The sequence below is a fragment of the Melozone crissalis genome, unplaced genomic scaffold (genome assembly GCF_028551555.1).
Source record: "Melozone crissalis strain CALT ecotype California unplaced genomic scaffold, PUWL_Pcris_2 ptg000008l_1, whole genome shotgun sequence".
Classification (NCBI taxonomy): Eukaryota; Metazoa; Chordata; class Aves; order Passeriformes; family Passerellidae; genus Melozone; species Melozone crissalis.
The window spans coordinates 4565920-4592133 of NW_026535786.1; positions in this window are offsets into that span (position 1 = coordinate 4565920).

The window sequence follows — 26214 nt, forward strand, 5'->3', positions numbered from 1 at the left end:
AACCAGTGTGTTGATAACACATCAATGTTTCAGCTGCTGCCGAACAGTATTTGATAAGTGCTGATGCCTTTTCTCTACCCCATTGTGCCCCCTCAGTGAGTTGGTTGGGTGTGGGCAAGAAACTGGGAGGGGACACGATTGAGACAATTGACTCAAACTGACCAAAAATGCATTCTATACAGTCTAACATCATGCTCAGCAATAAACCTTAGGGGGAGTGAGGACCAAATTTTTCCAAAGTAGCCATTTCTCAGAGACTGGCAGGGCATCAGTCTGATAATGGAAGGTGGTACATGATTGGCTTTTTTATTATTTGGGGTTTTTTTTTCTTTGTTTCAGGGTTGGGTTTTTTTGATTTTTGGATGGGGTTTTCCCTTTTTTGTCACCTCTAGTTGTTGACCTGTCTCTATCTCAATCCATCTTTTTATTTTCCCCTTGCTTTTGTCTTTCTGATTCTCTCTCCCATCCCACTAGGGAGAGTGACATAGAGACAGGGTAGGGGCTCAGCTGCTTTCTGAGATTAACCCACTACAGCCATGTAGCTTCTCTAGGCACATGATGGCAGCAAGCAGAGCTCTGAGCCTGCAGTGGATTGAACCCAGCCACATTCACTGTCTTGGAGAGATGGTGCTCACTCTCTTGTGCTAACAGCCTCTTAGCAATAGAGGCTGGAGGAACAGTTGAAAAATCTTTGTTCCTTCACTCTGAATTTGAAATCAGAACACAGAAGTAAGAATATGGAAATATGAAGCTCTTCGGTGCAACACCAGGAAAATAACCTGCGGTCTTGGTCACCACAATTCCTGGAAACTGTAACTCAGAGTTGTGTAGGGAGGTACAGCATACCTAGGAAGTATTTTAAAAGCCTAACCACCTTCCATTGTTCCAAAAAGAATTTATCTGCTTTATCACCCAAAATTGCCCAGAATACAAGTATATAGCATTTAGAATTATCCTCAAATTGTTACTCAAGACTTATGTCTGAAAAGGAGATGAAGTACAGTTTTACATTTCTATAGTTATTCCAGTTTTCAGCAGAAACACGTATGGAGGAGTTGAAGAGAACATTTATGCTCTGAGAATAGAAACAGAGCCAACCTGCCTCAGGAGGTCAGTGAGACCCGTGATCCTGACACAGTAGCCAGCGTTACTATCTTTGCTGAGGGGTACATGTGGTCAGGAGCAGAGCTGTTCTAGTGGAGGCATACTGCCTTCAAAACCTGGTCTAGGGTTCTCTGCATTTCTGCTCTGTCCTGCAAAATCAGGGCCCTTGGAACTGTGGTCCACCACATGTTGCAACATCTCCTTAGCTAGCCTGGAATTACTAGAACATATGCAAGAACATTGGTAGATGCTCTTCTTAGAAGTAAGATTTAAATAATTACCCTAGCATAAATCAATTTTCAAGCTCTTTAGACTTCACATACAGTTTTTCAGTTTGCTGTAGTGCATTCAAACTGTGGCTTGGACTGTAACAAATGCAATATTCTAAAATGGAATGGGTGGGAGGGTTAAGGCGTTGCATCAGTCTTGCAAGGGTGAAGAGAAACACGTACAGCACAACTCTATCTGTGTATGCACGTTACAAAATATTCTTTTAAGGAGGAATTAATAGAAGACACCCAAATAGTCTGGCCTGGGAATAGTATCACACAGGCCACTATGCACGTACATATGTGCATTAAAGTTTGAAAGATCTTTTATGAGTTTTTATCTTAAATTAGACCACGGCTACCATGCACAATTGGCAAGTATCTGATGTGTGAAATCAGCCGTCTGCAAGATCTAAGAGAAGAGGAAAGCTGAGACAAATTGAGCTCTGTTGGCCTCTCCAGTCTGATTAGTCCATGCTGTCACTTGAAGTGAAGCTGGATCTTTGGATGTCATTCTGCTGTTGTCTTACAGAGTGATGTTAGATATTTCTGCTTGTTCCCATTAATGCCTCCTTGGAATCATAATTAATTTATATTAGCAAAGACAATTTCCATTTGCTATGGCGGTTCTCCAGCTCCCTCAGGCTTTTCAAGTAATAATAAATTATCTAAATAAGAGGTATTACTTCACTTCTGTTACAATTTTTCACATTTTGAAGGTCCCTAAACCTATCCAGTAATGCATGTTTAACAAATTGGAATTCAAATGGCCTGATAGTCCTCACCCATATTCTTAATGCGGCTTTACTTCAGTGGCTTTTTTTTTTTCCTTGCAGTGATGTGCCAATCCACTGATCATAACAAGCTATATTTGGAGACCCACACATGCTCTTGCTGGGAGAATTAAAAGGGTGAATTTATAGCTTCCCAGTTGGATGGCAGAACCCATTTTTCATACTTGTGTGCACATACAAATGATTAAGAGAAAAAAAACATGTTCTGTCCTTTTAGCTACAGTCAAAATCAATGATTAGTGTCCCAAATACTTTCTGTCAAATACTGGACTTGGCATAATTGCACCATAGCTCATAGCTCATCTTATGTAATTAATAAATGTTTTGTTGCCAGCAGAAAAAGTGAGGGAAAATGCAAATTGATGGTTGGAAATGATCTGTTGATCTTGTATTTGGGGTTTAAACCAAGCAGTTTATTTTTTTCTTAGATGCCCAATACTGGAAGTCCTGCATGCATATATTCATTCATGTCATGCTTCAGTGCTATTGGCAAGTGTCAATAATTGCTACAATTTTATTTTCTAAATGTCTCCATTTTAAGGATTGTGATTTGGCAGCTCTGTGCAAAGAACTTGAGGGTCCTCTGCTCTGTTATCTCTCATTTCTGCAGAACCCAAAGTACTATAGCAGCTGTAGTGATTAGTAAGCCCGATGAGAGTCTCTCCATGATCTAATGAGTGGAATAACCTCAGGAACCAGGGATTTGCCTTTTCTTCAAAATGGATGTTAGATTGCTGCATGAACAGCAGTCCTAGCTGTATTGTACCTTGCATGGGTGACAGTGAGCTTATGGGTAGTGGAGTCTGGGTCCATCTTTGTCTCATTTACAAGTTGGGGATGAAGGGATTGGGAACAGCCCTGAGGAGAAAGACTTAGGGGAGCTGGCTGACAAAAAGCTCAATATAAGCCAGCCACATGCCCTTGTAGCCCAAAAAGTGCTTCATCCTGGGCTGAATCAAAAACAGTGTGGCCAGCAGGGTGAAGGAGGGGCTTCTTCCCTTTTATTCCTCTCTGGTAAGGCCACTCCTGCAGTGCTGTGTTCCTCTCTGGCACACTTAGCACAGGAAAGACATGGACCTGTACGAATGGGTCCAGAGGAGAGCCACAAAAATGGTCAGAGGGCTGGAACTTCTCTCCTATTAGGAGACAAGCTGAGCTAGTTGGGGCTCCTCAGCCTGGAGGAGGCTCCAGGCAGATCTTATTGAGGCCTTTCAGTACTCGAGGGGTACAGGAAAGTACAAGTTCAGTACAAGAAAAATGGGGACAGACTATTTCTGCAGGGCCTCTAGCGATAGGAAAAAGGGCAATGGCATTAAAGTAAGAGTTTGGGTTTGACCAGTTATGAGGAAATGATTTTTTTATGAGGAGGGTGATGAAACTGTGAAATATGAGGCCCCATCTCTGCAAACATGCAAAGTCAGGGCAGATGGGACTCTGAGAACCCTGATCTAATTGAAGATGTCCCTGGTCATTGCATGGGGGCTGGGATAGATGCCTTTTAAAGGTTCTTTATAAGACAAACTATTCTATGATTCTTGCAATGTCTTCAGCCTCCTGTTCCTAGAACTGTGTACATCAGTCCTTGTAGGTTATAAACCCTAATCTGAACCTGTGCTCCACATCATTGCTGTCACATCATCCCCCAGTTATAGGATGAAAAGACACTTTTTTTCCTAAGATTCACCTGGCATGCCCTGCAGATAAAACCTGTACCAAGTTGTCGATGTATTCTGATGGGATTATACAAATTCTCCAATGTTTTAGCTTTTCACCTGACATGGATGGGTAGAGAACCCATCCTATTTCTATTCAGCCAGCTCAGAAGCTGCATAAACTAGCAGCTGACATTCTTTGCAGTGATTATCCAGAGAACCAGCCCTTCTGCTCCATCTGTGTGCATATATGGAAGGATTGAAAACATAAAAATATCTATGTGTAATTATGGAGGAAGACAAGATGACAATACATATAAGGAAGTTTGAGTTCATGTTCGATGCAAGAAAAATAAACCCTTCATGTGTATAAATAGCAGGGTAAGATTATATGAATAAAGCTTGGTCTTTGCAGTTGTATTGTTACACAAGTAGAAGAGACAGGCTCATGCTTTAAATGGAGATGGATGATTCAATGCTTTTTGTTTGTTTGTTTGTTTGGGGTTTTTTGTTTGCTTGTTTAGGTCAAGTAACACCTGTTTGTCCACCTCATCCTTGTCCTTTTTCTTGTTTTTTATGAAGTGTAAACACATAGGAGATGTGCTTATGCAAGAACGATCATGATTCACAAGATTTCAGACTGGGAGAGGTGCTCACTTTTTGTATGAGGTATAGCATCACAGCTGTTCCCTGACAGAGGTCTTGACATCTGTTTCATAAGCCCACTGCATGGGATACCAAGTCTCCTGCCACGGGGAAGAGGCATTTACCACAACAAGAAGGTAGGAGTTGAGTGGTAAAGTAATTTAAATCTTTTTTAACTTCTTGCCTGATTCAAGCCATGTGCAGCTGCGCTAGACCACGTTTTCACCTGTTCAGACACTTCTAAAAAGTTCAGGCCCTCGCACTGAAAAAAGCCAGTGTTTTCAGTCTAGAAGTTCAAATGTCATGAATTTGACTACAGATAAAACTGAAAAGCTTGGACTAGAAATAATGAGAAAATTTCTGCACTGTTCATTATTGTCTTGCAGCTTTTGCGCATTCAGAGCACATTTTTATCTTCTCTCCCAACTGGACTTGAAACAGGGTTGGATACTTTGTAGGTCTTTTATATATACTTTTTTACTAAAAATTATAGCCACTGTTTTGAGGACTTGCAGTTAAAAAAAAAACCCAAAGTCACAAAACTTAACATGAAATAAGAAAAATGGTCAATACTGAACCATACAACATAAAAGCTGTCCAAGTTCAAAAAGATCCATTTTCAAACATCTAGGAAGAGAAGAATGGAAGAACAAGTACAAGGCTGCCAATAATGAGAAAGCATAGTTACTAAGAAGGAGACAGAAACAAGTTTGGGTTAACCAAGGACAAATCTTGATTTTAGTAATTCTGAGTACTCTGCAGGTAACTCATCCTTGCTTCACCCTTGAATGAATCAGATCTAAATTGCTCATCCTCTCCTATATCTGCCTGTCAAAGCCTGATTCTTCAACTGCAGCCTCTTCTCAGTGATTCTCCCCCATGGTATCTTCCAAGCTTTGCCTCTCCATTGTTTTTACAGAACTCCATTTTTTATCAAAATCTTGTATGTGATTGGATTCTTCTGATTCCTTATATTGCAGGGCCAAGCTGACAAGGAATTATTACCTACTATTAATGTTGCTTTTTAAGGGATACACAGAAAAAATGACGTGTACTTCCCTTAATCTCTGTATATTTGAATTCATATACAATATTTTCATACACATATCTAAAAATGCATCCAGGGATCTATCTAGTTCTAGGTATTTCTACATGTTGCAATGATAGGAGGTTGAAAATAATAATATAAAAAACAGCCATGTGGGCAAAATTTAGCAGCAAATATACATGGAAATGTAGGGTCATTATATCTTTAATGGAAAAATCAGTACCTATGGAGAGTTATGTCCAACACCAAGTAGGATAATTTACACAAATAACAACAGTATTGAGGATGGTATTATTCTCATTCTTTCCTAAAAAAGGGAAAATAATAAAAAATTAGAAGAGCAGAATAAAATATTAGTCTTCAGCAGTTCCTTTCTTTATTTTTTCCTTCTAGGGCCTGATATGAAAATTTAAAACTTTGAGAAATATTTAAAAACCGAAAATCTCAGTATGTTGCATTTGGTTGGATGAATCTCTATTGACATGTCCATGCTTTACATTTATAGGCTTTACAACACATTTCTATTTCTTAAAAAAAAAATTTCTGTTTTTGCTTTATAAAACAACATGAAGACATTGTGTTTTTATAATCACTTCATCTGTTGCAGAAATACTGTAGCAGACAAAATACATGTAAGTGCACAAAATCAAGTTACTTGTGAATATATTTATCTATGTATATATTTTGTTAGTGAAATACATTTTAAAAGTATGTTTACTTGTTTTATAATATTATATAAAGACAATTTATGTGTACAGAGGAAATTATGTGTAATTCAATTCTTAATCTGAAGGAATTAAATACAGTTCCAAGAATTAAATAACAATTGTGTACATTCTAATTTTGTTCCTAAGAACCTTTCTTTTTAAATTAAGCTATTTTTCATTAAGCTATTTTTCAAACCTAGTAGCTGTGGGGAAGCCAAGTGGCAGAAAGCTAAAGCTGTGCCAAATCTAAAAAGAGAGGAAGGGGAAAGAAACAAAGAATTACAGGCTCATCAGTCTTAAATTTAGCCTAGGCAAAACAATAAAACAGCTGGTATGAGGCTTGACTAATAAGAAAATAAAGGAAGACATAAGTAATGGCAAGCAATACAGAATTATGGAAAACATACTTCTGCTGACTAATTTGTTTAGATTAAAGTAATATTCAGACGGATACAAATAATAATGTTCTGTAATGTAATAAACTTTAAGTAAATAAATGTACAGGAATTTTCCGTTGAATTCTACTTTATTCTGCAGAGGCACTTATTTAAGTGCCATAAATAACTCACAGAAAATAGATGGGATGGGCTGTGTCTGTTGGAGCTACACAGTAGTCCAGAGCTCTTGTTTCTTGTCCCTTTCCCAGCCCAATGTTTTTAGTCATGTCCTATATGAGCAAAACAAAACAAAACAACTCCATAAAATTATTACCAATCCATATGGAGGAAACTGAAAGATTGTTAAAATTATAAAGAATGAATGCGATAAAGAGTTCTTTTAATAAGTAGGTCATAAGTAAAGGCTTTTTACACAGAGATGGAAAGTTCTGAATACAAGAAGAGAGAGTGAAAGCTGCACTTCTCCAAAGGGGCTCTCCCTTTGAAGCAGTAACTTTGAGATGCTCGTGGATGCATATTTTCCCCTGCTTCATGCCAGCCATTCCCTTCATCTCCTCTCATGGAGGATTTCTGGTAGTTCCCTCTTCCCAGAGGCTAAACGGCCTTACTGCAGCAAGTATAGCTATAACATGCTCCAGTGGATAAATCGGATATTGAATATGATAAAATATTGAAAATGGGAAATAGGCTGTCATTTTTAAACCAAAGTGTGACTAACACTTGCAATAGCACTTCAGTGTTGTGGTGGTTGAAATAAGAACTGCTTTTAATTTAAATGCTGAATTTGGTCAAAGATTTCCTAGGGGTCTATGCCGTGTAAGAGGTCAGATTACCTTGTCACTGTAGTACTTCTTCACCTTATAAATGCGAATAATAATACTCTGTTTTCTTAAAGTCCAGTATCTCGGAAATGTGATTGCATTTTCAGCTTCTTTTGAAAAAATAACTTGCAAAAATTTGTATAAAACTAGAATCAAGGTTGAGAAAGTAGAAGACAAATAGAGATAACTTTATACTTCCTATTTTTAAAGAAATCTTGTAACTTCTAAGCCAATCTTAATTTTTTTTTCTGTGCATTTCTTGACAGATCAGAGACAGTTCCAGATTTCTACTTCTATGCTGGCTCCCCCAGGCAGCAGTACTGATGTGTTTCTGCAAAAAATGTGTCAGATCTATCTATGTGAAGGCAAAACTCTCATTTTCAGTGCAATAGTGCATTTCTTTACTTCTTATTAAAGAACAAATTTACTAAATGATCAGGCCTCATCTTGCTTTGCAGCTTGCCTAATGGTATTGAGCCATTCTCTCCCTACATTTTCCTACTACACTGGGAGATTGCTATAGGACTTTACTGCACAGTTACTGCACTCTGAAATTTTTTTCATTGAGTCACTTAGCAAAAGAATGAGGAGTCCTGGGCTGAGTTCTGGGCTGGTTCTTATAGGCTTTTTGAAATCATAAATACCCTACACGTCTTTAGTTTTTGTCTCCTTCTAAGTATTGTATTTTTGAAAGAATAGAAATTAATCCAATACTTAATGACACTGTACCTATAGTACCATTACTATACTTAGAGGATATAAGTATAGTACAACTACTCACTGTGAGAGAAGTCTTAGTTAAAACATCAGCAAAACTGGAAATAGCTCTAATTATCCCACTGTTTGTTATCTGACATTGCCTGAATTCCCTGTGTGTTGTGAAAGCTGAAATATTTTTTCTCCTAGAAAAGTAGTGTCTGTTTTTTAAAAGATATAAAAGTGAATGGCCAGTCACTAGCAGCTGTATATTATTTGCTTTCTCGCTAATAACAGGAATTCAATTAAATTTCACAGAGAGAGTCAGCTTTTTTGTGCCGACGCTCGACGCTCTGCCTTTGGAAGGTTTTCCATTCGGCAAAACTTTTTAATTTTTTTTTTTTTTTAGTTTCCATGCCATTTCATTCATACCTTCCTCTCAATGGTCTGTCTTCCTCCTTGGTTACTTCCACTTGTTTTGCAACACGTGTGAGCTTTGTTTTGGCATATTTTGGTCTCTTCAACTGCAACCCACGTAGTCCTGGTCCATTTTCTTGTAGTCACAAAATGTCCAAATTATCTTTTTTGTTTCTTTTCAATGGCATTTCATTTCATCATATCTCCTTTCTGGAGTTTTTGTAAGCCCTTATTTTTGTAATTTGCAATATTTAGTTTCCTTTCCCAAAAGAAAATAATTCCTTTCAGGAAAGGAAAAAAAGTCTTGCAATTACAACGGGGATCAATTGGGCAAGCTGTGGTCCATGTCACTACACTTCATGGCATCCCATGCCGTTCAATGGTTTCCACTTCAGCAAAGATTTCCTTTTTTTTTTAGTATTCAAGCCATGTCTCTCATGCCTTCCCCTCAACGTTCTGTCTACCACACTGATTTTTTCTCCTGTTCTTGCAGCATCTGTGAGCTTACTTCTGGCAAGTTTTGGTCCTTTGCACTGCACCTCATGTCATCCCAGTCCAATTCCTCGTGGTCACCAAATTTCCCAATTTTTTTTTTCCCTTCAATTGCATGTCATTTGATCATATCTCCATTCCAGAGTGTTTGTAAGTCCTCTGTTCTGTTTCCAGGATTTCAATGGGGATCAATCTGGGCAAGCTTTGTTGCATGTCCTTGAACTTAATGGCTCTCCATGCCATTTGAGGATTTCACTTTGGTCGAGATTTTTTTGGTTTCTTTCATGTTCTTCCTTCAGGTATCCATGCCACATCTCTCCTCTCTTCCCCTCAGAGGTGCGTCTTCCTCCTTAATTTTTTCCTCTGATTTTGCAGCATCTGTGAAATTAGTTTTGGCCTTATTTAGTCCTTTGCACTGCACCTCATTTCCTGCAAGAATGTTTGCTTGCAGTCCATAAATGTCCCAATTTTCTGTGTTTTTGGATTTTTTTTTAATTGCATTTCATTTGATTCTATCTCCCTTCCAGAGCGTTCTTAAGCCTTTCCTTTCTGTTTCGCAAGATCCCGTTTCCCTTCTCGAAAGGAAATGAAATTTCCTTTCAGGAAGGGAAATGAAATCTTGTGATTTCAATGGGGATCAATTGGGCAAGCTTTGGTGCATGTCCCTGCACTTGATGGCATGCCATGCCTTTTCGTGGCTTTCCCTTCAGGGTTATTGAGTTATGATATGTTTTATGTCATATGTATAATATGATATTTATACCCTGATGTGGTGATAAATAGCACGGACCCCATGACCCTGGAGGCTGAGCAATTGTTCCTTTATGCCTTACATATTTAGAAACCCACCACCCTTATAGACAGTCCGATCCAGACCGGACCTAATTCGTCCCTGATTCCAAACTCCAGCACCATTGTCCAATTAGGAAATCACCCCTTGGTAAACAGATCTCCTCAACACATTCCACGTGTTCCCATCAACAGGTGCAGCAAGAGAAGATCAGTGTTGATTACCAGATCCTTCCCTGGTCAACTCACGAGCCTTCCCCAGGACAATGCCCATACAAGGTCTGCCTGTTGCTGGCACCCTCTGGCCAGAGAGATGAGGCCACAACTAATAGAAGAACATAGCCTTTGTGCTATATGTGTAAGGTCATTATTTGAGTTCCAGAGATGGATGGCTTTCCAACCCACTCTTCTTTGTTGTACTGCATCTGTGATTACCCCGGAGAATAAAAATAATGAAAAAGTGGCTCTCTTGTCTCTCTTCTTTATTACTCCAGGCAAAGAGTATCATTATTAGCCTTGGACTTGATGTAAGAAGAGCCCTCAGGTCAGTGAAAGTACAAGTAGTGAAATGGTAGCTTAGATTCCTTTTGGGCCCTCCCTTCCCACATGATAGCACTTGTGTAGAATCTTTTATATCATGTTCTCTGCCTAGCAGTCAACCAGGATTCAGCAACCTGGAGTATATAAAAACAAATTCTTAAAAATCATCAAACCTTTGCCTTCTATAATGATACTTAAAAACCCTAATATTTTCTGTTTTCCTTTTATAACTCAGCATATTACCCCACTCCATCCTCTTCCTTACAAGCCTTCTGTGCTTCTACATTTCTAATAAAACATAATTCCACACCCTTATAGATTATACACTCTTAACATTTCCACTCTTCCTTTCTTCTGTCTGTTACATTCATCACCTCTATCCCCAAGTATGGGTAAGGAAAATATGAACTGTAACCCAGGGAATAGTTTTTAATGAATAGTCAAACTTTTGAGGAATAATTCTGTAGCAAAATTACAGTTTTCATCCTGTCTTTCAGCCATCCCACTCAGTGGGAGGAATTTGTCCACCTCAGCTGCATCCTATTTACTAACAAATTTTTAAAAATGGTGTCTGTCCAAGTGGTTTACCATTGCTTGGTTAATGTGGCCAGAATTCAGACATAATATTCTGTACTTGCAAAAGCATCACAGATTAGAATTATAGGAAAAATATCAGAAAAATATAAGACCTTTTTAGAGTTGCAAGATGGGACCTGCAAGAGACAGCAGGGAAAAGGAGCTTTGCAGGTTGGACATAATGCTGGGAATAGTAGGACCATTGCTGATATTGAAGAGATGTCACATTGATTGTAGATTAGAGAATCAGTTTTTCATTTATTCCTTTAGCATGATTTTTGGTCAATATGGCAGACTCTGTATCACATATATATGAGTCTACATGGAATAAGCTCCATTCATGTAGTAACCGAAGCAATAAATTCAAGTTCTGTGCTTGTTGGTTTTGGGGTTGTTTTTATTTAGTATGGGTACAAAAGACAAAAAATAAAAAGAGTAAGGGGTTAGATCTCATGATTTTCCTTTCATTGAAATAATTATATTTTATAGGGGTTTTTTGGTTGTTTAGTAAAACACTGAAAACTTCTCAATTCCCTTAGAAACATCCTAGGCATTTAGAAATTTTCTGCATACTTTTATGCTGATGGAGATGATAAAAGCCGTCTTTAAATTTTTTTTTAATTTTTTCTCACAACCTTTAATAAGCACGTTGTACCAAATGTTCCGATGATCCAGAATTGGAACAAGAGTCTAGAATGTGATTTCACTGACATCAAACAATATTTTGGAGTAATAGGAAACAGAAAAAATAGTGCTCTGATTCACTGTCCCATGATTTTGGCATAGTACTTGATGGGTCAACAGAAAGGTTTCAGGGGGTCATTATTTGTCTTGAGCCAAAATGCAATTTTTCCTTTGTTTTTCATAAAGATATTCCCACTCCCCTGCCCTGATTTCTCAGTGGCATCCCAAATCCTTTTTATTTATTTTTGAACTGATGTAAGAATTTTAGCTGAATTTTTAGAAGTTAGAACAGTTTATAAAGGAAAACTCCTATTTTGAAGCAAAAAGTGGAACAGTTTCACTCTGAAGGACATAAGAATACTAGAAACCTGTAATCATCCTTGGTTATATACTGAATTCAATCCATTTTCTGTTCCAAAACTATAACCTTGAGAGGTTTCCTATTTGTCACTGAAATATTACCATTTCCACCTTAAATATCCAAGGGAGCATTAATCACCGACTATTAGGAAATTAGTAATTAAAACACTCAGTTGAACTAAGAAATACCTAAGTCACAACAGTCCTTATCTGAGCCTTTCCACTTCATGGGAACTGTCATCAACAGCCTCAGTGGAAGGGAATCCAATCCTGAATTATTTCTTCCATCTTTGGCTGAACAGCTTTGTTGAAAAAAGTGCTTATTCTGCAGTCGTGTCTTGGAGGCAGAGGGAAGCCAGGATTTAGAGACTGGGACCTTCCAAGAGCATTATACACTGTGTTTGCTTTCTGCATACTCCTGCATGTTTTATTTTCCTTTTTAATGAACTTATCAATTAGGCAGATGAAGCAAAAATAGCATAATAGAAATAGCATAGTTTTCCAATTCTTTAGAAAGGAATATACTTCCTCAGGGACTTGGCATAAAACCTTTCTCATTTTCAGGAAGATTATTAACTGTTTCTTGCCTCCAGGTAGCAATGTAAGTTTTAACATGTGCAAGAGCCAGAGTAGTAAAGTCATGGATTCATGGCTGGCCAAGGATAAATATTTTAAGGTGCTGACCTGTGATGGCTCTGTTCTTGTGACTGACAGCTCCATAGTAACTGTGGCCAGAAAAATATGAGTGCATGTCCTTTTCTGCTGAGTGTTTTCATAGAAGTGCATGAAGATAAAACAGAACTGAGTAGGAATGACATAGTGATCTACTGAATATTAAAACTAAATTGAAAATCTGTGGGGAAATCTGGATGTAAGCGAAGGTATTTATAACAGTTCCTCCGTGACATAATGGAGCCAGGATTTCATCTTGTAGAAGGCAGAGGAGACTATTTCCTTGTTATAAAGGTTTTATTTTAGTCTATAAATTGAACTGTAAAGACACATGTTTTCCCTTCAATTCCAAAGCAGAAACTATCCAAGAACTAGAGAAAAATAATTTTCTTTTTTTCTTTTTACTTTTATTTTCTGTTTTTATCTTAGACTTGGCAATGTAGAACACAAAAATCAAATATAAAGAAACTGGACATTTTGATGACCAGAGAATATAAAAATATTAACAGTCTAAATCTGAGGTCTGTAATTTTCTCCTGGTTTTTGTCAATGTACTTATTTCAAGGCCTTACAGCATTGCTGTGGTCATCAGGGCCCAGATCTTCTGCACTATCCACACTCTACCATTTTATACAGGATGTCCTTCACTGGAAGAAAATGTTCTGTTAAACCTGTTTTATTCTATGCCTGAATTCCTATGTAAGTCACACTTTCTGAGTGACACCTTAGGACTGGGATTAAGTAGTATGACCCACTTCAAGTAGCGTCAAGTACTCATAAGTTTATTGAGATCTGTAGGGATTTTATTAGTTTTAACCACCATATTGTCATAATACTGCCACAAATAGCTGAGTACCCAAAAAATGAACTGTAGGCTATGTGAAATTATCTACTTGGTAGTGACCAGGGCCTTAATCAAAGTTCTCATACTTAGTTACTGTTCCCAAAACTTTTACATGTGTTGCGATAAAGCTAATTGAACTGGTTTTATCCTTACACAGTTTGTTTTATTCCTTCCAGAGAAAAGAAAAAGTAGGACGCAATTCACAATTGAAAGTGTTTAAATCACTGAAGCTGAAGATACACAAGCTCTGAATCGAACTTTTCTTGATTCAGAGTTCCTGGTTCCATACCATCTATTAGGTTCAGCATTTACCAGCCTGAATTAAAGAAACACACTACTGAAAAAATTCTACTAAAATATTGATTAAAGTGGCATGTGGTTTGGATAATTGAGACTTAAAAGGCATGTGTTTGCTGCAGCTCATAGAACAGAGAACATTATATAGTGATAGAAAAAAAGCTTATTCTATCTTGCCTGATAGTTAAATAAATAAATTTACTTTCGAATGTACCAATATAAAAATAGGAGACCAGAATTACATCCCTTTTGCAGAATATAGTCAGTCATAGATGTACAGCATGTTGGTCCACCATGCAGCATACTAGAATCAATTCTGATTGAATTAACCTGGCAAAAGGGAAGTTTCCTCAATGTCCTTTGACTTTGTGTTAGTTCAAAAGTATCTTTTAGAAATAATGTAATGCTCCAGGTTGCAGATGTAAAACATATGAATATATATATATTTCTATATATCTATACCTGCTTCTAAATATCCAAAATAAATATTTTAAATTACAACCATTTTCATTAATGTTAAAATTGGTTATACACAGATAGTAGTCATTGAAACACTTTTTCTTTTTTTTTTGTTACTGTTTTAAAGAAGACTGTATTTTGACAGATTATAGGAAAGTGTCAGTCTCTTCTTCCCAATAACTTGTGGTGGCACAAAAGGAAATGGCCTCAAGTTTGTACCAGGGAAGGTTTGGATGAGATATTAGGAAAAATTTCTTCACAGAAAGGGTTGCAAACATTGGAAAAGGCTGCCCAGGGAAGTGGTTGAATTGCTGTCTCCAGAGGTGTTTAAAATGTGTAGATGTGACACTAAGGAAAAGGGTGTAGTGGGAGACTTGGCAATACTGGGTTAATGACTGGGCTTAATGATCTATTCCAACCTACAAGATTCTATGATTAAAACAAATATTTCTTATGTGTTAAGTGAACAGTTCTATTATAGAACTTACTTGTAAAATAAATATTAACACTGAAGTTAATTAGCTTTTTCGGTGCTTAAGCTGAAGAGGAATGTCTCTAGCTTTTAGATGAACAGAGCAATGGTTTCTTTCTTTGAAACTCACCAAATAATTTTTTCTGAACATGCTGAACAGGTAAAACTGTTTGTTTCCATGGTAACAAAGGTTAATTAGAAGATCTCTTAAAGTCATCACATTAAGTGCATGTAACAAGCAAAACTGAAAAAAACACAGGAGTGAAAAATTATTCAAAATTAAGTGTGAACTGAGTCACATGAAAATTTGATCCACCTTTACCAAAAACTACCATTTTGTGGGACCAATTTAAAATTAAACTCCCTTGTCTTTGTTTCAATTTTAATAAACTCTGGTGATAAACATATTTCAGGAACATATATAGTTCTCATGTGCAACTGCATCAGCTTTGTTGATATATACTTAACATATTAATACTCAGGAATCCTGTACAATTGGGCATCTCTTTTGGTCTATGGTATGTCAAGTATGTCCTTTTCTGGGTAGAGGTTGCACACAATCAAATGAGTGGTTTTGGATGCAAGATTTGTTAGGGATTTGTCTTTTCAGGCTGCTCTGGAAGTTCTATAATTTTACAGAATCGTATAGCTTTTCTGTAGAAAAACCTTCAGTCTACAATTGGGCTTAACAGATCTTCAAAAAAAAAAAAAAAAAGAAAATAAAGAGATCAGAAAACATTGCTTTCCTTGTAAAAACTGGATTTTAAATTTTGCTGACTTACACTGCTTTTAAAGAATTTCTGTCACTTTTTGTTACAACAGCCATTAAGACAGATTTTGTTGTTGTGCTAGAATGACAGCTGAACACAAATTATTTGTCTGAAGACCTCTCTAGTTCACCTTCAGAAGATTAGCAAAACCTTCCCCCTGTAACATCTGCAGTAAAAACCCACTCTTTTAAAGGGGCATTAGCAGAGCTGATGGGGAAGAATATTTTCTTTCCCCAAATTAGCATGCTTCCTGAATATGCATTCAGCTGCCTTGGCTGCTAGGTGAAGAATACCTGAGTAAGAAGAGCTGTTTGTTCTCCCATGCCTCAGACTGAGAAGATTGCTACTAAGAAACCACATAGTTCAGCATCTTGTAAGGGCAGATATCCTGCAAGGAGAAAGTTTGAACTCAAGTAAAGTTTAAGGACTGTTATCAATGCCATAAAATCATAGAATCATTAAATATCTTAAGTTGGAAGGGACCCACAAGGACCATCAAGTGCAACTCCTGGCCCTGCACAGGACATCCCAAGAGTCACACCATGGGCCTGAGAGCATTGTCCAAACACTTCCTGAACTCTGTCAGGTTTGGTGCTGTGACCACTTCTGTGGTAAGCCTGTTCCAGTAGCCAACTACCCTCTGGGTGAAGAACCTTTTCCAGATATCCAACCTAAACCTCCCCTGACACAGCTTCAGGCCATTCCCTTGGGTCCTGTCACTGGGCACGAGAGTGAAGGGATTGGTACTTGCCCCTCCACTTCCCCTTGTAATGATACTGAAGACCACAATGAGGTGAGCCCTAAGACTCCTCTTCTCTAGGCTGAAAAAAAATGTCATTAGGGCTCCTCTAAGGCTTCCCCTTCAGACCTCTCTCCATCCTCCTGGCCCTCATTTGGATAACGTTTTAATAGCTTAGTGTCTTTTTTTAAATTGTGGTTTAAAAAGTTAACTTTGATAGTATTTGGAATGTTTTTCATATCCTACACTCCTGGGAAATACTAGCTAACACAGTAAATCTCAGTAAGAGTGATTTTAATTGCCTGGATTGAAAACAGTAATTTAAAAGTGCATTAACTTGCTCTTGCTTTGCTCAGTTGCTATGCATATCTGTAACCCTGTGGTATGTGTGCCTCTCTATATTACACCACCAGTCTCACCGCACTTCAGTTTAAGATGCAAAAACATGGGTGATGTTTTCATATAAACCTCTGTGAGGTGTAAAAATATTGTACTGAGATACTGAAGCAGCAAATTGATAGATATGCTATTTCTTTTCTGAGCAGATGCTTCCTGGTTAACCAGAAGTTTTGGTATACTCTGCATCATCATTCTTGTCACAATCTTTTCTGACTCCCTAAATAATTTTTTTGTGGTCAGCAGTTCAAGATCTCCAGTGCAGTCACCCAGAACCAAAACTGTTTCTAGAGCAGAGAGCTGGGCCACATGAAAGTGCACGTACGTGACAGGTATGCTGGCTGTCTCTGCAGAGATGCTGGTGAGGGGAGCTGCGTGGGCTCTGTCAGGAGTGGCAGGCTGCCTCCAGCTGGCTCCAGCAGACCCATCCATCTCAGGAGATAACTGGGCCAAACTTGGGGTGCCCCTGTGGAAACATATTTAAGAAATGGAAAAAATGCCAGAAAAGCAGAGGAGTAAGGGGTGAAAAGTAGGAATCAGCAGTGTAAGCACCAAGGAGAGAGCAGGATGAGTGGGAGGAAGTGCTCCAGGTGCTGGAACAGGCACTGCCTGGCAACCCACAGAGAGGCCATGGTGAAGCAGAAAATTCCCACGGCAGACATTGTTAAGGACACACACTGGAGCAGTTGCCAGTGGACTACAGGAGCATGGGAAGGACCAGCAGAATCACAGTTACTCAGTGACCATAAGTCCCATTCCTCACCCCCTACACCATGTGGGGTTGGGAATATTAGGGGACTCAGGAGTGAAGTTGAAGCTGGGAAAGGGGAAGATGTAGTTTTAATTTTTGCCTCAGTTTCTTACTGCCAAAATCTATTTCAACTGTCAGTATGTTAAATTAATTTTCTCTAAGCCATTTTGTGCATGATAGTAACCATTCAGCAACCTCCCTGGCTGTATCTCAAGCAAAAATGATTTTTCATCCACTGTTCTCACTGTCCCATTGAGGAGAAGCAGAGAGTGAGCACTGCGGTGGGACTGTGGCCCTTAGCCAAATTTAACCCACCACAACCATGAGTGTAGCTCCCTGCTTCCACATCTGGTTCATGACTACTGTGGCCAGACTGGGCCTTGCAACAATAAAATGAATCTTATACAGTGCAGTTCTTTTTACACCCTCACCAGCACCTGGTGACACAGCCCCTGCCCATGCTCTGCCTGCTGTGACAGAGCTGCTATCACAACAGGGCAAGAGAGAGTGGTTCCAGCCCAGCCCTCAGCTTCCCAAGAAAAGCTTTTGTTGTTCGTCAGATTTGCTTGAATGCAGAGGAGCAAATGATAACTCAGGCCTATGACCAACATGGACAGCCTGTTGTCACTCCTGTCTGTGCGGGGACAGCTTGGCACCCAGGGCTGTGTTCACATCTCAGACACCCATCACCCCCAGCCCACCCCATCTCCCCTGGGCCTCACTGTCAGGGCTGGGGCCGAGGGAACCCAGCATGAGGGTGCCGACCAATAAATGTGGTGTCTAAACACTGGGGAGCTGTTCAAGGGTTTGACATACTGACCCAGTGCCTCTCTGGCTGTCTGAAAGCTCAGTGTCCTGTGATCCTAATATTCTCCAATACCCTCTTGTGTAGTTTGTAAAAGGATACATGAGCGCTCTCTCAGAATATTAATCAATCGGCAGTTATGCTGGAGAAATTGTTTCTAGGCTTTTAATGAGGATTAATTGTATGTTTAAAAAGTAGTCCAATACTTCTAATGAGAAATTAAGAAAATCCCAATTGCAACCATGTGAAATTCACCTGGTAATCCACTTCAAACAGGAATCTGCAAGCAGAATGCACTCAAACTTTCCTAATAATTTGTTGTTTTTATTAATGTTCTTAAGCTTGGAATTCTTGGATGAAAAAGCATTCTAAAAATTATAACATTCTAATACTCCTATTGAACTTTTCATGAAAATTCATACTCTTATCCTACAACAATATAAAAATCTGAGTGGTGCAATACACACACAAACAATTTTTTAATCTGTTCTAGAAATATAGATTAATTTCACAAGGTCCCAAGTACCATTCACATTGTTTAATTACAGACATTTAAGGCTGGGGAATCATGATCAATGCAATACCATACCATCACTAGTCCTGGCTCCATGACCCTCTCCTTTTACAAATCTGCTGGCTCACACTATGACTTGGAACCTGATTTCAGCTGCATTATTTGTATTAGGGGAAGGGAAATGAAGTTCTGTATCACTGAGACTCATCTCACTCATCTCATGAAAATGCAACACCAGCAGTGTACACTGGTTTCTGAGAAATGTTCTCAGTCTCACAATTTCAATATAACTTTCAATTCCTTACATAGCAAACAGAATGCATCAGTGTTCTGGGTAAATTTTGGAAAACTGTAAGGTTTTCTGTTACCTATAGTGGGGTGTTAACTGCTAGCTAAAATATTTGCCCATCAATAGTACAACGACTGCAAAAAGACCTCAAAAATTAGAGATGGACAATTGCCAGCCTTATGAAGTTTAACAAGGGGAAGTGCCAGAATCTGCCCCTGGGATGGGACAACCCTGGGTATGTTTATAGACCAGGGAAGGAGAGGCTGGAAAGCAGAGCTTTGGAATGGGACCTGGCTGATGACAAGTTGAACACTAGCCAGCAGTGCCCTGGCAGCCAGGAGGGCCAACCCTGTCCTGGGGTGCATCAGGCACAGCATGGCCAGCTGGGCAAGGGAGGGGATTGTCCTGCTCTGCTCTGCTCTGGGGTGGGCTCACATCCAGTGCTGGGGGCAGTTTTGGGTGCCACAATAGAAAAAGACATTAAATTAGAGAGAGTGTCCAAAGGAGGGCAATGATGATGGTGAAGGGCCTTTGAGGGAAAACCTCAACTTGTGGCATTCACATTCTCTGAAAAGAGAGAGACATAATTTTCTCTCACAGGATTTTTCCTGAAGAATCACAGAGAAGAAGAGAAAACAATTCTTATCTCTATTCTCTGCTCCTGTTGCTTTTGCACATGTAGAATTTGTTATGAAGATTGTTTACCTGAAGTGATTTGTTAATTGGATTCTGCTGAGGATTGTTTTGTTTTCTTGGCCAATTGGGTCAAAGCTGTGTCCTGGCTGTGGCAGTCACAGGTTTTTCTTTAGTATGTATCTTTAGTATAGTCATAACACAGTATTGATGCAATATAGTATAGTTTTAATAAAGCAATTTTTCAGCATTCTGAATCAATGGAGTCAGATGCCAATCATTCCCAGACGTTGGAATTCGATACCCTGTGTCTGATACCCATCCACAGCTGAGGACCCTTGGTCTGTTCAGCCTGGAGGAGACTGAGGAGAGACCTCATTGCGGTCTGCAACTTCCTTACAAGGGGAGAAGGAGGAGCAGGCACTAATCTCTTTGGTGAGCAGTGACAGGACCCCAAGGAAACTCAGCATGAAGCTGAGTCAGGGGAAATTTAGGTTGGATATCAGGAAAAGGTTCTTCACCCAGAGGGTGCTTGGGCAGTGGAATATGACCCCCAGGGAAATGCTCACAGCACCATGCCTAACAAAGGTCAAGAAACATCGTAACAACACTGTCAAACACGTGCTGTGACTGTTGGGGATGTGCTGTGCAGGGCTGAGTTGAACAGTTGGATGTGATGATACTGATAAGTCCGTTCCAACTCAGCTTATTCTATTATTCTACTGAAGGCATTATTATACCTCAGCTTTTACTAGCATTATTTATAGGAAAATTAAATGTTTTTGCTTTAGTTACAAGGTAACTTGTCATTTAATTTGGAAAAAAATTAAGAAATATTTCTGAAATTATTTAAGTGCTTGTATCTGCAGTGTGTTTCCATCATATTTGAAATAGAGAAGCAGTATAGAACTCTTCAGATTTCCACTTTCTAGAATGTCACTGAAGTTTAAATTGAGATGGTATCAGTAGGCCATCTGTCATGACTTCTTATGTATAACACATGACACCCCATTGCATTTTATTTAATTACCCCTTTATTAAGCATAATAAATTATGATTTATTTATGTCTTGTATTTTAATAATTGCTTTGGTCTCTTTGGAATAGACCCTTTATTTCAATTACTCTGCTACAGACCAAAATATCTATCTGAGAAGCAGTTTAATCAATTTAACTAAAACTGATGAACACTCTCTCTCATGATAATGTTGCTCTTTAGTCTCCAGATAGTCTCTGGTACTATTCTCCATGCTCCATCTGAAATTCAGATAAATAACTAACTGCATTTTTCCATCTTTTAGGAAAACGATATTCACACACTGAACTTTTCCTGTTACTTTAGTCTTTACAGCAGACAGAAAGAAAAATTGTTCTGCTCATTCCTCAGTACAGAAGTATTCATTTGAATACTGATACAAATTACAGCCTTTACCCAAAGAGAGCATTTTATTTATTTATTTATTGTTATTTAAAAATAGTACAGATAGAAAGAAAACCTGTATTGCTAATGACATCGGCACTTAGCTGGCGTTGCCTCTTTCCCTGCTCTAACAATCCTAGAATGTAGAAAAACATCTTACCTACAGAGTTGTTACTGGGGAGGAGAAAAAAATAACTGATGTTCATGAATACTTTCTAATCATATATCTATTAATCTGCATGGGATAACAACTAAATAGAAAGTCATGATTTTAGGTTTGCATTAATTCATTAATTCACGTTTTTACTGAACTATATCTTGATGAGTGCACTGATTATTTATGCCCATATTCATTAATATTCTTTCTTGTGCAGTGTGAGAAGCAGGCAACTGAATTACCATATAATACGCGACATATTTATACTCACATTTTCCTTGCTTAAAATAGTTTTGCCAGATGATTTCTTTGCTTCTGCACCAGCCTGCTCAAATCTTAAGAGCAGAATTACTTTAACTTCTGTGATATAAACACATAACACAAAAATTCCTTACTGTGCTTTTTGAAAATAATGCAGGTATTTGTCTCAGAAGAGAGATTTCTGCAAAGAAGTCCAGCTCAACATACTCAGGCATGGCATGAGTTGTTCAGCCTGTAGGAGAGCTCTGGGGAGTCTTTAGTTGGCCTTTTAGTATTATTATATTATTAAAATAATCATATTATTAAAGGGGGCTATAGGAAAAATCATAGAACCATAAAATGGTTGATGTTGGAAGAGATCTTAAACATCAATCAAGTGCAATCCACCCGCTATGGACAGGGCCACCTTGCACAAGACCAGGATGATCAGACTCCTATTCACCCTGGGCTTGAGCACCTCCAGGGATGAGGAGTCCAGAGCTTCCCTGGGCAGCCTGTTCCAGTGTCTCACCACTCTCACAGTAAACAATTTTTATTCCTAGGAGCTAATTGAAATCTACCCTCCTTCAGCTTAAGGCCATCCTCCTTTGTCCTACCCCTACATACCCTTATGAAAATTCTCTGGCTCTCTTGTAAGCTCTCATAATTTGCTGGAAGGCTGCTAGAAGGTGTCCCTGGAGCCTTCTCTTCTCCAGGCTGAGCAGCCACAGCTCAGTCAGCCTCTATTCATGGGATAGGGGGTCCAGACCTGTGAAAAACTTAATGGCCCTCAGCTGGACTCATTCCAACAGGTCAGTGTCTCTCTTGTGCTGGGCCTGTTGTGACAGGACATGGGGTAGGGGTTTAAAACTATGAGAAGGTCCATTTAGATTAGAAATAAGGAAGAAGATTTTTATGATGATGGTTGTAAAACACTGACAGAGCTTGGTGAGAGAAGTGGTAGATGCCCCATTCCTAGAAACAGTCAAGGTCAGCTTGGATTGGGCTCTGACAAACCTGATCTAATTGAAAATGTGGGATGTTGGACTAGAGGAGCTTCACCCATTTTTTTTTTTTTAACCCAAACTATTCTGTTGTTCTGTCCTTAGTGTAAATAAACAGAACAGCAAATTTTCCTGCCTTTACACAGTCCTGCAAAAAGGGATAAAAAGCATGCAAAAGTAGGAACTGCTCTTTCCTCTGGCTTTATCTTTACAAATTGACAGACTAATTATTTGAATATATTTCAGTCAAAAGATACACATTTGAAAATAAAGTTATTTTCAAAATTCACATTGGAATAGTAGCATAATAAGACAAAAAAAAATAGAGAAAGAAAAAAGAAATGTACAACAAGTAATTGTACATTTATTAATGTAAAGAAATGTACTAACAAGTGTATAGTCATTCAAAAGAAGAGTTGTATAACTCACAACTCAAGGTTTTCATGTGATCTTTTCATAGGATGATAATAATAAATGGAGAAAACACAAATGTAACAGAATTTAAGAACACAGAAATTTGCCTCTCAGAAAAAGCTTAAATCACCTATGCTTCCTATGTTTCTCATCATTTTTGATACCCCAGATCTTCTTTGTATCAAGACTTTCAGTGCTTTTTTCCTGTCCAAACTTCCTGAAATTGTTAGCAGTAAGGCAAAAGTCACAGTTCTCAGACTGTGAACCCATGACAACTAAATGAAGTTGGGTGGACTTAGTATTTAAATTCATTGCATCCTTTTGATATCTAGACGCCCAAACTCCAAAACGGCTAAATGAATTCCTCAGACGCATCTTGCTCTCTCAAAGCTAGTATTAGCAGAGCTCTCCTAGCAGCATGAGTACAACCTTAGGTCTTAGAGATACTTCAGGTGGTCATAAAGCCCTCAATGTGTCATGCTCTCCTCATTATTCCTCAGAGGACTTTTATGTTGTGAACATATGAAATCATAAAAATAACAAAGAAAGCCCTCCTCCCATGTTTTACTGTAACTACTAGGTCAATGTAACTATGCCCCCTCACCCAAATCTACCGTCTAGTACTGTAAACGTTGTGAGCATCATGAAACTAAGCGATTCAAGAGCTTTAAGCAAGCCTCAGTGGATTAAATTTCCGCATTTTTCGGCAACACAGTGAGCATTTTAGTTTTTCCAACTTATATGGTGAGGAACGCTATACTTGCATCCTTTTCCTCTTCTGAATACTACATTTAATTCTGCATATTATGAATTAACTGGAGGTATAGATGAATTCCATGGATTTATCCAGCTTGTCTTTTCCAGAAATTTAAATTCATATGAAGATGCAGATAAGTACCAAAATTAAAGAAGACAGTGAAGGAAAGTGGATGACCATATGTTAATAAGTATTACTTGATATTAACCACCGGTTGCTGCCATTAGTTTAACTTGTTATTTTTCTTAGCCATTCTAGCTCTTTGTGATGTGTGCTGCTGCAAACAGAAGGATTTTTGTTTACCTTACACTCTACAAGTGGGGTTAATTCTTCTATATGTCACAGTTCTCTTGAGCTGTTTTTTAGAATTAAGGCCAAAATATATATGATGAGAAAACTGCACATTCTAATGTACAACTGTAGAATAAGTCATACTACTTTATTATGTTACTTTAGCAATATTTCTTCATTTTCTTTTTTTTGTTAGCTATTATTTTTTTAACATATTATCTGAAGTAAAGAGTTTTGGGTCTCTCAAAAAAGAAAGAAAATTTTACATAATCACATATCACATTTTAGAACCTGTAGTACATTACCTTTTGTTGAAAATTCCATGGCATATCTTTTTCCACAGAAAGCTTTGATCATGTACTGGTGTTTCTATGGGTCATATGGTCTGATTTTCCTGCTGATTCTAAGGAGAAGAAAGTTTCTTTGAATTGTGAAGTTCATTGAAAACCCCCACATATAGATATATATTTTAGAATTCTTTGCAATTTCCAGAATATTTGGCCATTGCAATATCATTCTGAGAGTCAGTGTGCACTGGAAAAAAGTGGAACAGAAACAGCTCCATGGCCAACAGGGCTTTCTTGATTCTTTCTCATTCTGAATAAGGAAAAATATATAAGTGAAAGTGAATAAAGCCAAAGCAATTTATGAAATTTGAAATAATGTTCTATATGCATTGTATCTCTCCATTTGAAGGGACTCCTTTTGTCTAGTTTTATGACTTGTATCTGTAACAAGACCAAATTTTTTTTTTCTAAAGACAACTTCCATAAAGCTAGAAAATACTATCTTATTTTATATAGAAATCAGTAGAGAGTAGGTACATTAAATGACATGACAACACAGCATAGGACAACACAGATGAACCAAACCTAGAATGTTTCCACTGGTGACTTCGCTGCCTTGCTCCTTTGTAAAAATCTTCTCTTGCCTCTTTTTCCAAGCAGGCTCTTATGCACATAAGTTATCTATCACACATAAATGTGTAAATGGCTGTAAAGCCACACCTGTAATTCTGAGAGTTCAGGTTTTTAATGGCAGCCACTCTTGGGTGGGAGTACTCTGCTGCAGTCACCTTATCCATTTGCTGTATCTGACCTGGCTCATATTTTATACAAATTGCAAGTGATGTAGGAGGGCTGCAGGAACATATGGTTAATTTTTTTTGCCAGGCACCCTTTATCTTTTCTCATAGAGTCATTCTTCACCTACAGAGGGAACAGAAGGACTCTTATTACTGTGTTTTGTCATATGTGACATTCATCAGTTCTGCACTTTATTTTCTACTCAATACATTTGTGGGTTCTTAAAAATTCTGCATGAATTCCACTTCTACTTATTAAAATTCAGAACCTGGAATTCTTTGGCTGAAGGAAATTGAGAGGTGGTACCACCTTTATATATCCCTGTCACGACAGCATTGAATCTGCCTCTTTGCAACTAGATGTGATTCATTAGACCTATCCAACGCATGGCAAAGCCTCCCAGATGGCACAGACATGACTAAGACATGTGAGTAGGACTAGAAAGAAGTGGCCAGAACATCCTCAAACTGGAATTTGAACTTGTCATAGTCTGGGATTAAAACCATTATTGAATTCTTCCTTACTAATATTCCTTGTTTAATTTCTCTTACTTATTTGCTATGTTTTCTTTGACTGATAAAAATTATGTACATTAGTTCTACGCACTGCTAAAGACCTATGATGGCATCAACTATATCCTGCACCCATGGGGAAAAGAAACAAATTTTCACCAAAAATATTGGAGCCTTATGTTCAGTCCTCTCAGACAACCTCCTCAATATAGCATATATTTCTCTTTGGAAAATCTGTGCCCTCCCCTTTCTTTCTTGGCCTAACTATTTTTAGATTTTCACATTGGAATGCAGTCCACCAATGCAGACTACATTAACTATCTTACTTAGAACACATATGTTGGTTGGAAATTTTTCATTTTTATAATTTATTACAGAAATGGCTTATGGAAAAAACCCCCAACTGAACCTTTAAATTACTTTCTATCAGCTTGTCAATTTAGAATGTTTTGAAATATTTTGTGTTAATTGTCTTCAAAAAGAGAATTAAACTGAATTTCCCCATCAACCTGTTGGCTTTTTAAAATATTATATTTGGATACCTGTTCTTTCAGAAAAGGGTGAGGGGAACACAGCCATTCAAGATGGTTTCTAGGATATATATAGTCAGGCAGCCATAAAGCTCTAATGTTTTGGGGCAGTATTGCAAATACATAATTTTTTGCTGAATTTAACAGAAAATGAAACAAAGTGAAGACAGCT